Below are 12,299 nucleotides of genomic sequence, written 5' to 3'. Positions count from 1 at the left end.
ACCTAATTTCAAAATTTAAATGACCGAATCCTTCAGCTTCATGAAAAATGTGTTTAACACCAGTATCTTCACTGGGACTTCCAAAGATTTATAGAGAAGAAGATACCATGTTTTTCCCATGTTTCACAGCCATGTGAGGGAGAAGTACTATGTCTTTTTAGTCACCTTCATATACATCAGCAGCACAAAATCATAGAATAATTTGGGTTGGAAAGCCCCTTCAGAGGTCAAGTCCGATGTCCTGCTTGAAGGAAGTCCAGTTAGAGCAGGTTGTTCATGTTGGTTAAGTTTTGAATATGTCCAAGGGCAGAGATTTCAAAATATCTCTAGGCAACGTGGACCAATATTTGACCATCCTCACAGTAAAAAAAAATTCTTCCTAGGAAGAGCACGCTCTGTATTAAATGGTCTGATGATCTGAGGTGAAGATGAATACTACAAGACAATCTCCAAAATCATCTGTCACAGGAGGGAAGACTGAAAAAAAAATAAAATTCCTTTAGCTACCTCTTATTAAAATGCAAATGAAAACATAAATCACCTTAAATTCACTCTTTAAAATGGCCAGCATTTTTATTAATTAAGCAAACCAAGCAGTGTCTTTCATTTTTCTTTTCTCTTGTTCTGTTTTTCTTCTCTTCTCCTTTCTTCTCTGAGAGTAAGAAGACATCACAGTGCCTTTAGGCCTAGACTTTCACACTCATATTTGTGTTTGTAATTTTTTTAAAAGTTTGCAACTTTTCTTTGTGTATGTATAAAGACATAAGAGCAGAATACAAGCAAAGGCAGAGATAAAGCATATCTTAAAATGGAAGATCGCTGCAAAGTGTGGGGAGAAAAGAATAAGAGTCCCCTGTCTTTTGCCCTACAGTTAAGAAAAATGTTGTGATCTTGGTTTTAAATGGGATGAATAGAGTCATTATACCAAATGATGACATTGGGCACTGGCCCAACAGGCTCTTGACATTCTTTCTGACATTCCCAAAATAGACGCTGCCTAATTATAATGTTGTTTATGTCCATTTTCAGTGTCAAATATTTTTGGAATGCTGCTTATTCTGACAAGAAAACCCTAAGCACTTAAATCATAATTTTAAGCCATTGTATTAAGATTAAGAAAAAAATCAAATATTGGGTAATTGCTAAGAGGCTTTTGGGCATATTACTTCATGCAGACTGGCAACAACAGTACATCAGTAAGTTTCTCTTTTCAACTGATACTCACTTTCAGTTTCTAGTGTGCCTAAAGGTTTAATTGTACAAGATGATAAAAGCCCTGATTCTTACGTCCTTTTCAGACTCAAGTACGTTACAAGCAAAGCTATGGCCTGCAATCATCAATGTCATGTTTGAGCTGTGCTAATCTAGGATGCAGGGCTAATAAAAGCAGAGATAATAAAAGCAGAGATGATTTGGCAGGGCACACTTACTGTGTGCATATATGCACTATCTTTTCATAGTGACAATTTACCATGGCAGTGCTGATATAATTCAAACAAATACAGCCTGTAGGATACTGGAGATTCAACAGCTTCTGATTCATGCAAGTACATCTGGTTCCACATGTTAAAATTTGCCTGTGTGCCATATGTCATATGAATCAGATTTCCTTTTTGCAGAGCTAAATACCAGATTAATCTGAAATGTCTCACTTCATAGAGTGTAAATAGCTGTACAACAGGTCATCTTGAAATACTGCAGGAAGACATACAGCAACAGTCCCACTGAGCACTAGCGGAGCATGCGCACAGACACATACACACACTCATATTTATTTATTTAAATGCCTATTTTTATTTTTTATTATGTATATTTATTTTTTTAAAAAATCTCCCAGAACCCACTGTTTCTGAAAGATGAGTCATAGTGGATTACACATGCACAGATGCAGAACTGCAGGAAACAGGACTGTATAAGTATATGGAAGTTATTATAGAAGAAATGGTTTACTTCTTAAGCACACATAAAGTCTTCCTCATCTGGATATGTGAAACCATGTAAATGAGGATGCCTTCTGTGTATTTGCTCCCAAACCTCTAACCCACTGAGTAGCAGTGGTGAATAGCAGTTCCTTCAATAGGAGGCATCAAAGTATGAATTACACATTGCTGTTTTGTTGGTGAGATTAATTTATCAAAGATTTTCAGAAGCTGTAGTACATAAAAGACAAACCCACATCAAAGACATGTCTAGGTTACTTTCTTAAAGGCAATTTACAAAACAAGAAAAGATTATGAAGCAGTTGAGGATTAGGGGTTATCAAGTCCACCTTAAAGTGTCAGGTTAAAAAAATGGTTTGGTTGTTAAAGAACCATAGTGGATGTCTGACTTGATAAGCATGTTCAAAAGAATATTTATTTTAAAAGATGTAGCAGATTATTGATGAAAAAGAAAGATTTGCCTTCATTTTCAGACAGACCAGTCAAATTACAGAATGCATAAGTAACGCAAAAGCCACTTAAGAGGCTTATAGCTGTATCTTTGGAAATAAACCCAGCAGGTGCAGACCTCTGTTTACAGCAATGAGGCACTTTAATGTTAGTTTCTGAAAGTTAGACCTGGAATGCTTGGATTTGGATTACCAGATCTTCACTTCTGTGTTTTTATTCAATGGGATTATATACATTGAATCTCAGCTTAGTTTTGAGAACAATTCCCAGGATTAAGTAGCTGAATACAAATAGAAATGCATTGCAGAAGTCTCATGTGTTCACAAACAAAATTTACTGGTGAGAATGTACCAATGGAAAGAGGACACTAGCTAATTTTTTCCTAAGAAATAGAATCATAAGGAAGTACATTTCTACAGTTCCACCAAATGTGTATTCTAGGTGGAAATATATTCATTTTGTATTTGATAGGCTCCTAAGAAATCAGTAATTCATATTTATATATCATAAGTCATGCAAGGTTTCTGTATGTTTAGGCTTATATGAATCTACTTTGACTCTTGAGATCTTTATGCATATTATACTGCAATTTGGGTTGGATTTCTGTATTTTGTGTCCTCAGCCCATCAGACTTGGGTTGGATACTAAAAACCTCAGGATAAACTCTGATTCAGTGTATGACATCCACCAACAGGAAGTCACAATTTGCTCTGAATTCAGAACTTGTAAACCTTGACAAAGAACTTTTCAGACCAGGACTGTGAATTCTAATGGACTTGTTGGATCACAAACCTATGCATGGACTATATGTTGGATGGTACCACAGCATTATAAAGTGTTCTAAACATTCTTCCTGGTTTTGTTCTAATAGCTGCCTTTGCACTACTGAGGTTCTGATAGCTTTATCGATTACATCTCATACTTAGTCACACTGGTGACCAAAACAATTATAAAGGAAAAGATCCAATGGAAAGCTAATTCTAAAAATGTACAACTGACTTTAGGTGAAACGATATGCAATAGACCTGTAACCTCCAGCTCATATTCTAGGTATTTATTTCTGTCCAGTGACATTTAACAAATTATCTAGGTGTACTTTCAGTTCAACATCTGCACTTCCTTTTTTTCCAGTTTCCTTCTTTAGCTTTATTAGACCAGTATTTGTGCATACTAAAAAACCGTTAGATGTTAACATTTAATCAGAAACACCAAGGACTAAGACCTTTTTCTGTTCCTTTTCTCCAGGAAAATTATGTTGATTTTGTTCACTGATTGCTAACGTCACCATTTTCCTGATACCACCAGATGAATATTGCTTCTTCCCCTCCATCTTCTGCAGGTTAGAATGACTAAGAGTTAATCTTGCGAATGTTAAATAATGTTGAATTAGGACAGTTTACATCTAGGTTACAGGATTCAAAATACTTTTTTCTGTTCTATCCTTTGTTTAGCCTCTTTGATTTATTAACGGAGGCTTCTTTTTGATCTGGCTTTACCTTGTCAGTCCTTCATGTCCCACCCATGGATGTTTTATTTCTTTTTCATCTAGTGATGTTGGCAAAGAACTTTTTAAAAAAAGACAGAGGGAGGGATTTGGGATTGTTATATAAAACCTGTGTTACTCAGTTTTCAATATCTCATTGAACTTCTCACAGCTTTGATATTTTAAGTAGGTATCACAACAAAGGGAAAAGAAGTGACTGGAAAGGTAATGCAGTGTATTAGGCTTGTTAATGGCCCTGAAAGTCCCAAGAAAACTTGCTGAAAGAAGGATCCTTTCCCATGAGTACTATTTAATTTCTCTGAGAGGGTTTTCCTGGTGAATTAAAACTCTAAAGAGCACATTTAAGCAATCCAACTGCCATCATAGCCTATGCTATGTGCTCAGTGACATTTACTTTTATTTTAAAAATCCCTTTGTTAAAAAGTCTATAGGAGAGAGATTTCTGGATAATCTGTTTCTTCTTTTGCTCTGCTGCTAACATGCTCATGAAATGTAGAAAACTGGAATAGAAACCCAAGTTTTTCCCACAAGGGCAGAGCAAGATCAAGTAAGTGATAAGAATATTTTGCTAAATAATTCTTCTTAGGAGTTGTACGTAATAACCCTGCTCCAACACTTCAAATTATTAAGTGTGGCAGTATGAAGCAGATTAAACATCTACTTAGAAGAATTTAACAGTGCAACATATGGGAGCCTAACAAGCAGAAGGAGTGAGCTGGCTCTTACATTGTCATTTAGGGTCATAGGAGACCCCAAGCCTGATCCATCTTCTGCCATATGTTCCTTTGTATAGTATACACAAGTCGATCAACATCTTAGTTCCCCATCTATAACTTGGTTGGTATCATCCTGTATTCCCTTGAAAACATCCAGGAGGTCCTGAGCATTACAGATGCAAAAAACCTTCCCCTGCCAGTGCTTTACCTAGTGGTGAGGCTGGCAGTGGCAAGGATGCAAGCCCTGCACCCTTGCCCTCATCTGCACCAGGAGGGCTCTTGTCTCACAAAGTCATCCTGTGTGAGCCTCCTTCCTGGCTGAGCCAGGGAGGGATCAGTTCAGGCAGATAGCAGTGCTATGCTCCAGCACCTTGGCTGCTTGGTGGAGTTTGGCTTGTCTGGGTCAGCAGCAAGCTCATGCCAGGAGCTGTATCTTGTTGGCTTTGGAAGAGGAAGACAAGGCTTATTATTATGCCCTCTCCAGGTGCTGTGTTGTATTAAGAAGCTTGCATCTCTTCTGTGTCTTATTCAATCTATCTTCCAAAAGTGATGAGGTTCCTCCTTCTCCACCAGGAAATTGGGCAAGCAGCTCCATTATTTGCATAGTGGATGGAGCTGCTGCTATCCAAAACAGAAAAATTGCCACTCCTTTAGGGGATGTTTCCATCTTTGCTGTTAATGTGATCTCTAACCTAACGTAACCTTTAATCATAATCTACAATCTTAAATCTGTTTTTGCTGTTGGCTTGTCCGATCAACCATCACCAAAGCAGTAGCCTTTCAAAATCAGTCTTTTATAGCCAGAGGGCTACGTGGGACTTTTTCCATCTCTGTGATACGATCAGGGTTGCTGCCATGTCTGGCTCATTGTGGACACATGGTACTACAAATGAAAAGGTGGTATATCCCACCAGTACAAGGGAGTTTGGAGAGTCCCTGAGAATGGCAAGACTGAGGGATGGTGTGGCCTCTATGGCTATGTGCTGACAGATGCAAAGGACGGTGCTCCAAAAAGATAGCTGGTCATTCAGCTCACATCTGAGAAATGGGACAGGCATTCCAGTGTTTTCACCCCCTTCCTCCAGCAAGGATGGCTAGAGTGAGCCTTTGGGAAACCTCGCAGTGAGTACTGATGCTTTGCAAGAAGCCTTGTTGCAGAGTGCCACTGGGAAGCTGCAGCCAAGTGTGCTGTTGATTTACGCTGCAGAAGTATGCCATTAGTTTTAATATAACTTTGTTTTGTACAGCAGCTTTCATTTGTACCCCAAATACTTTGTGGCTGTGGCACATAGCTAAATGAAGTGGTCACACTGGCTCCCTTAAAACCTAACCTATTTGTTACCAGGGTTACCAATGCAGATCATTGGACTTGATGCACACAATTTTCATATCACATCCACCAACCTCCAAAGCAAGCCACAAAAAGGAAAACAACTCACAGTATGTTAGGGAAGCATCAGCTGCTGATTTAATCCTGTAAGTGGCTTCCTATAGCCATAGCACTTAGATGTCTTGTCCAGAGCAAGAAAAACTTCTTGAAACTCCTCTTAATAGCTTGCTAACCTTCCAGTCTGCCAGGTAATGAAGTTAAAGCTTTTCTTCAATAAGCCTTCTAAAATCAGTATCAGAGTTTACAAACAAACGCTCCAAACACTAAGATGTAGATTCAAAGCTCTTGCTGAGCTTGTGCAGGCACATTCCACGTATACAGGTTTGTCTTCTGATAGATTTATGATTCAGAAGACGGTCTGCATTATACTGATGTGTGGATCCCCCTTTCATTTTTCAGAAAACTGTCTTGCCTCCCATTTCTTTTTGGAAGACATATGGCATTGCCTCTCCCAACATATAAAAAACAACCAACTTATTTTCATGACTGAATTCTATTATATTATTTCTGGACAAATTTAGTTTTGAACATCCATAGAAGAATATAGAAGGAAAAAGCTTGATCTAGAATGCAGTTCTATGTCTAAATAATTTGATTCATTTAACGACCAGTGACCAGGACAGTTTTATAGAATTGAGCTTTAAACTGCAGAAACCAAAACCAGAAAAATACAAGATTGATTTTGAAAAAGAATAAGGGCAACATGGATCAGCTATTGATCAGCCTCGAACTGTGGCTTAGCTTTTCCCGCTGTGGCCAACTCGCATCTCTCTTTGTGTGATTGGCTTTTGAAATAACATCCTTCAAGAGTTGCTTAAATCTCCTTATTTCATGATCTCTCACATTAAAGATCCTTCAGATCTGACTTATGCATTGAGTTGTTTCAATTGGACATGACCTCTGCTTTAACTTTTTCCAAAATTGCTTGCTTCTTGTGGCCAGGCTACAGAATGGAGCATAATAGAGTGTTTCCAGTGCTAACTGGAGAGCCAAGCCTGCAAAGACCCGAGCCCCGGCTCAGTGCTGTGTGAGCTGCATCCCCAAAGCACCTGGCCACACTCAGGCTGACAAACAGCCCTGCCATTATTCATCTGTGAAAATGGCATGCTAAAACACAATGCCCTGGAAAGCTAACCGCAACAAAGCCCCTGAAGTAAGGCAACATCATTTCCATGCACCTATCAGCTAATGCTTGAGATAGAAGCTAATGACTGATTTCTCAGGTAAGGCCACGAGGAGCAACAAGCTGCTTTTCTGTTTGAAAAGAGTTTTTCTGGCACTGGCAATGACTAGTATAATGTTCATATTTTTCTAAATGATCCTTTCATTTGAAAATACCAAAGGTGGGTCACATCACCAAACCTGAGAAATTCATAGTTTATTATTAAAATTTACATTAACCTTAGACTTGATATTTGTGTAGGATTTATTTTCTACTGTATATTGAGATCCTGCTGTGTCTTATTTACTACCTATAGGAGGGACTGGTAGCATCTTTGAAGTTATTTTCCTCAATTTAAAAAAAAATGGTGCTGGACACATCAGATGTTAGTGTTCTAAGTATTAGAATCTGAAACAAACTCCTGATGGGAAAGATCAGTTAGGAAGTTTTTTATTTATCTTTGAGGCTTAACAACTAAGCTTCTCTACTCAAATACACTGTAAAGCACAAGAAATGGATTTCTGGCACAGAGTCTATCAAAGACTAAAAAGCCACAACAGAACTTTACAAGAGTTTTGATATTATTATGCTTTTCAGTATTGCTGATCAGAATTTTTCCAAGAGTTTTTTTTTTTTGTTGTTAATAAACAGAAAACAGACTTTCAGTCTTCAGTGAAAAAATGAAACAATTTTGTCTATGATTTTTTTTTTTACTAAAAAAAATATGTTTTTTTAAATTTCCCAAGAAAGAATTAAACCTTTGTAAATTCAGAAACATGTGAGTTTAATTTTCAAAAACAGAAAATCTGCTTCCGGTGGATAAGGAGGATTTTGCTGTTCTTTATAAAAGTCCCAGTCCCAGTCCCACTTTCATTTTTCTAATTATTTTTTTTAACTATCACATAAATGATCACATACACTTCAAGAAGTTGCAATACAGTTTATATAAGGCATAACTGCCAGAAAGGAAAATTTAATTTGTGCGATATTGCATGGTCTGGATGAAGGTCCAAGTCAAAGCTTGTAAGTTATTATGAAGTATTACTTTTACAAATGGTGCTCCTATGCGAATTTTCAGTTTTAATTTGGCAGATCCCTGTCCTTGTGTATACTCAGTATTCCCATATTTTGTGAAGGCTGCACACTCATATTCCTAATTCAAGTCAAACAGGGCTGTATTAAAAACTGAATTTAACAGGGAAGCACACTTGTATGTATAAGCAAGAGTCCTGTGGCCATCTTAACCTGGGAATAATGGAAGAGGACATTTGTGAATGGTTTAGCAGGTCCTTGAGGACCTCTCTCTGGTTACAGGTTGTAACAGAAGATTTATTTTGCTGCCCCTGTTAGAGAGTTGATCTAGTCTGCCTTACACAATTGTTTATTCCCCAATAAGATATTTCAATCTTGTGGACTTCGGAGTGCCCATTGAAAGCCCTAATTAGTGATCGTTTAAAGTACTTAGGTAATGTTAACTCCAGCATACAAGGGATGCTCTTGAGTCTGACCCCTGCTCATTCCATTTCTTTTTGGAGCTTTGAAGACAATTGATTTTTCAAGACTGCAGCCTTCCCTTAAAATCAGGGGCTAAAAGAGTGGGGACCTAATCTTGGTTCAACCATTCATGCCATCTTTAAAGACATGTTTACTTTTTTCCCTCTGGATGTCAATTAATAGATTTTAAAGTCAGTGAATTAACCCAATGTGAAAGAGTTTAGAGCACAATTGCATGTGGGCAGAAAATGCTAATTATAAATAATCGGTCTCCAAAAAAAAAAAAAAAAAAAAAAAAAAAAAAAAAAGTGAGTGCACCTTAAATAGCTGATGGGAACAGGTTAAAAAAAAGGTCGGGGGGAATTTTTAAAGCTGGCTTGAAAGTAGTATGTAGAGTTACATGGAGAAAAACACCAATCAAAACAATTTATATGAAAGGTAACTTAGAGATGACTTTTGCACACACTGGGTCAAACACAAATTTTAATTTCCCTTCACAAGAAAAAAAATGCTCTGAGAAAGACTCTAATGTATACTCGCTGAAAAAAAAAAAAGTCTGAGGTAGTCATAAAGATATCTGGAGACCAATATGGTAAAGGAACTTTGCACTGGCATCTTTTGGCAGCATCTCCTTGCAGTGGATGCAGTTGTATTCACACTTGTTATATATATGTCTTTACAGAATTTTATTTATTATCTCTCCTATCTGTACCTGCACCAATGCAGTCACATTTGGGTTAGCAGCAGTGGCATTACCATGTGTACCATTATCAGCACTGTTATTAGCTCTAATCCTTGTCAGAGTTGATTTAGATGATCTGTCTCAGACATTTGTAAGGACAAGGAACCACATCAAACTGACTCATTTTCATTGCAGATGATTTTCTGTTAAAAACTATGCAGTTTAGGATTATTTGCTGGACAGCTGTTGGGACAAAATTATGATTTAAACAAATGGAAAGGAGCCTCAAAGATTTTGTTGAAGGCTGAGCTCAGGTCAGAGATACTGAGTGTCTCCAAAAAAAATGTGGTCATGAAATGCCCTTGAATTAGACCTGCAAGACCAGATGGGAAAAGATGCTTTTGAAGAAGGGCACCTGACCCTGTTTGGGAATGATGGAGCCTCCCACCATTTGTTCAGCCATCAGTTTTTGACAGTGGCTTTAGCACTGCAACCACGAGTAGAGCACACTTTCTGACAGCTCCTCCCAAAGATCTCAGTATTAGAAGCTGTGCCATAGTCCAGTGCTTTCTGAAAGATGCTTGAAATTTGAAGTTAAGAAGCAAAGAGAGGTGAAAAACAACCTGTCCAGTTTCAAGCCAAAGAAGCTGTGCAGTACCATCACAGGAGGCTGTTCAACTCCTCCATTGTGACTACGCCATTTTCATACACTGAACGAAGGAAAGTCTGACAGGAATGTGTAATACATGGAAAACACAGACCAACAGCTTCTTCCAACCCAGCCAAACTAGCTGCTACTGAGATTCTGCTTTGGGGACTGGGATTTCTGAATGTGAAGTGGTACTTAGCTCTGTTTAAAAAAAAACCACTATCTTATGCTTCATTGTCAAGAAGTAAAAGAATTTATTAGTAGTATTTTTACCTCAATTATTAGTATTTTTTAACATTATTAGGACATCAGCACAATGAGCCAAAGCTGAGATTTGGCAATAGTTTCCTTTTAACATTTGTAACAAGCTCTTCACAGCTTCTTCCCTTTTAATTTCAGAGAATATATACTTTTAAATAAAGGACTCTTCTTGTGAAGGAAGTAGTAGATAACACTCAAAAGAAAAACTTATACGCTCTAAATCAAATAAATAGGCAGGGGCATCTTGAAATTAATAAAACAATCACTATTGATTGTATCAGGTAAGTGTGGCAGGAAAATAGAAGCTTTCAAATTTTAGTTGTAAAATGTAATTTAAATGTTTCTTTTGTGCAATATGCCATGTTTCTTTAATATGTATATTTGACAGCAGGTTTGAATGCACTTTCTTCTTTTCATCACTGGTGTAGCTTTGTTTTCTCCAAAAGTCTATAATTCTTCTTTCAATCATTTTAAATAGAAAAGATGGATGTGTTGAATTTCCTTTATCTGAGTACTGACTGTTTTGCCACTGCATTTTGGACTAAAATAAAGGTGGTGAGGTATTTTGATAGAAAGCAGACTATTGGGTAAACAGAGCTGCTACTGTAGAAAGAGGGCAGGAGGCTGGCACGTGGTAACAGTTGGGAGCAGATAAATGGTAAACAGCTGAAATACACCTATGTTTCTGCTAATCTGAGTGCATCAAAATTGACAGGGAATTTTGCCTTGAAAATAATAGACAAAACATGATGCAATGGGAGCAGGACCAGCCCAGTAGCTGCATTGTAACCAATCTAGCAAAGAACTAGATGTCCGTAACAGCACAGAGTGAAATACACAGGTCTTGGTATGTCGTCGCCCAGAATGAAATCACTTTAAAATTGGTGATAATGCCTTTTCTAAACTTTATATGATGATGAACTGTAAAATGTTTTTTAAAAAATATTAATTTTAAATTACGAAGAATAAACTAGGAAAGAAACTCACCTACGGCTAAGTTTGTATATTGGAAAGTATTCAGATAGCCCATTAAATACTCCAATGGTTATTTACAATAGGATTAATTTCATTCACATTGGAGAATACCTATTATGTTTCTTTAGTTTATGCTTAAGCAGCTGTCCAATTAAAAGGAATCGATCTTCTACAATGCTTGTATCTGAACATGGCACTGCCCACTGTGCAATAACTCCTTTGTATTTGAGAGCTAATATGCCATGCAATTATGATCTACAAAGGGTTGTTTGCTTTTTGATTTTTTTTAATCCTCCAATTCCCTAAGAAATTATCTTATCACTCTACCATAATTGAACATTCCTTCTCAGTTCTACAGGTCAATTAAAGGGTTAAAAATTCTCTATCTCTATCTTGATCTTTGCTGAAATGGTGTACGGGAATGAAATGGTTGCCAATTTGTTTGCAATGCATTCTGACTGTACGGGAGTTCTTTTTTGCCTGACAGGCAGGTGAGATCAAAGTGGTGCAGGACAAAAGGGGCTCAGCAGTGATTTGTCAGGGGACGAAAGGCAGTCCTGTCTGGGAAAGTGGCTGTAGCCCAGAACGAGCCTTCAGATCACTAACAGGCTAAAGAAATCATGGCATGAGAAAAAGTACAGCAAAAAAGGTTCAAAGGTCAGTTTTATTTGGTTTGGATTATTGGTGCCTCCTTTTAAACCAAAGAGCAAGAAGGGGAAAAAAGAACAGGCTAATAACCTTTGTTATTGTCCAGGAAAAAACTCTTTTGTACACATTGCTTGGGGATTGTCTGTAATTAAAATGCTGTTGTTAGATCCAGGACCTGATCCTGCAAAGTTTTACTCATGTGAGTAATTCTCCATTGCATGATTAGTCCTGTGGGGTTACTCACGTGAATAAAGATTACTTTCATGATAAAGTTCAGGCATTGTATTTGTTTAGGGGACGCAGGTGTGTCTCTGTGTGTCTGTGTTTGTATGTCTGCTCAGAGGTCGGTGTCCTTCCTAAGCAAAGATTAGATTTTAGTGAGTGACCTGAAAAAAATTATATATTTGAAAACTGAAAACTCAAGACAA

The sequence above is a fragment of the Falco naumanni genome, chromosome 10 (genome assembly GCF_017639655.2).
Source record: "Falco naumanni isolate bFalNau1 chromosome 10, bFalNau1.pat, whole genome shotgun sequence".
NCBI classification, from domain to species: Eukaryota; Metazoa; Chordata; class Aves; order Falconiformes; family Falconidae; genus Falco; species Falco naumanni.
Note: the sequence above shows the minus strand (reverse complement) of the source record.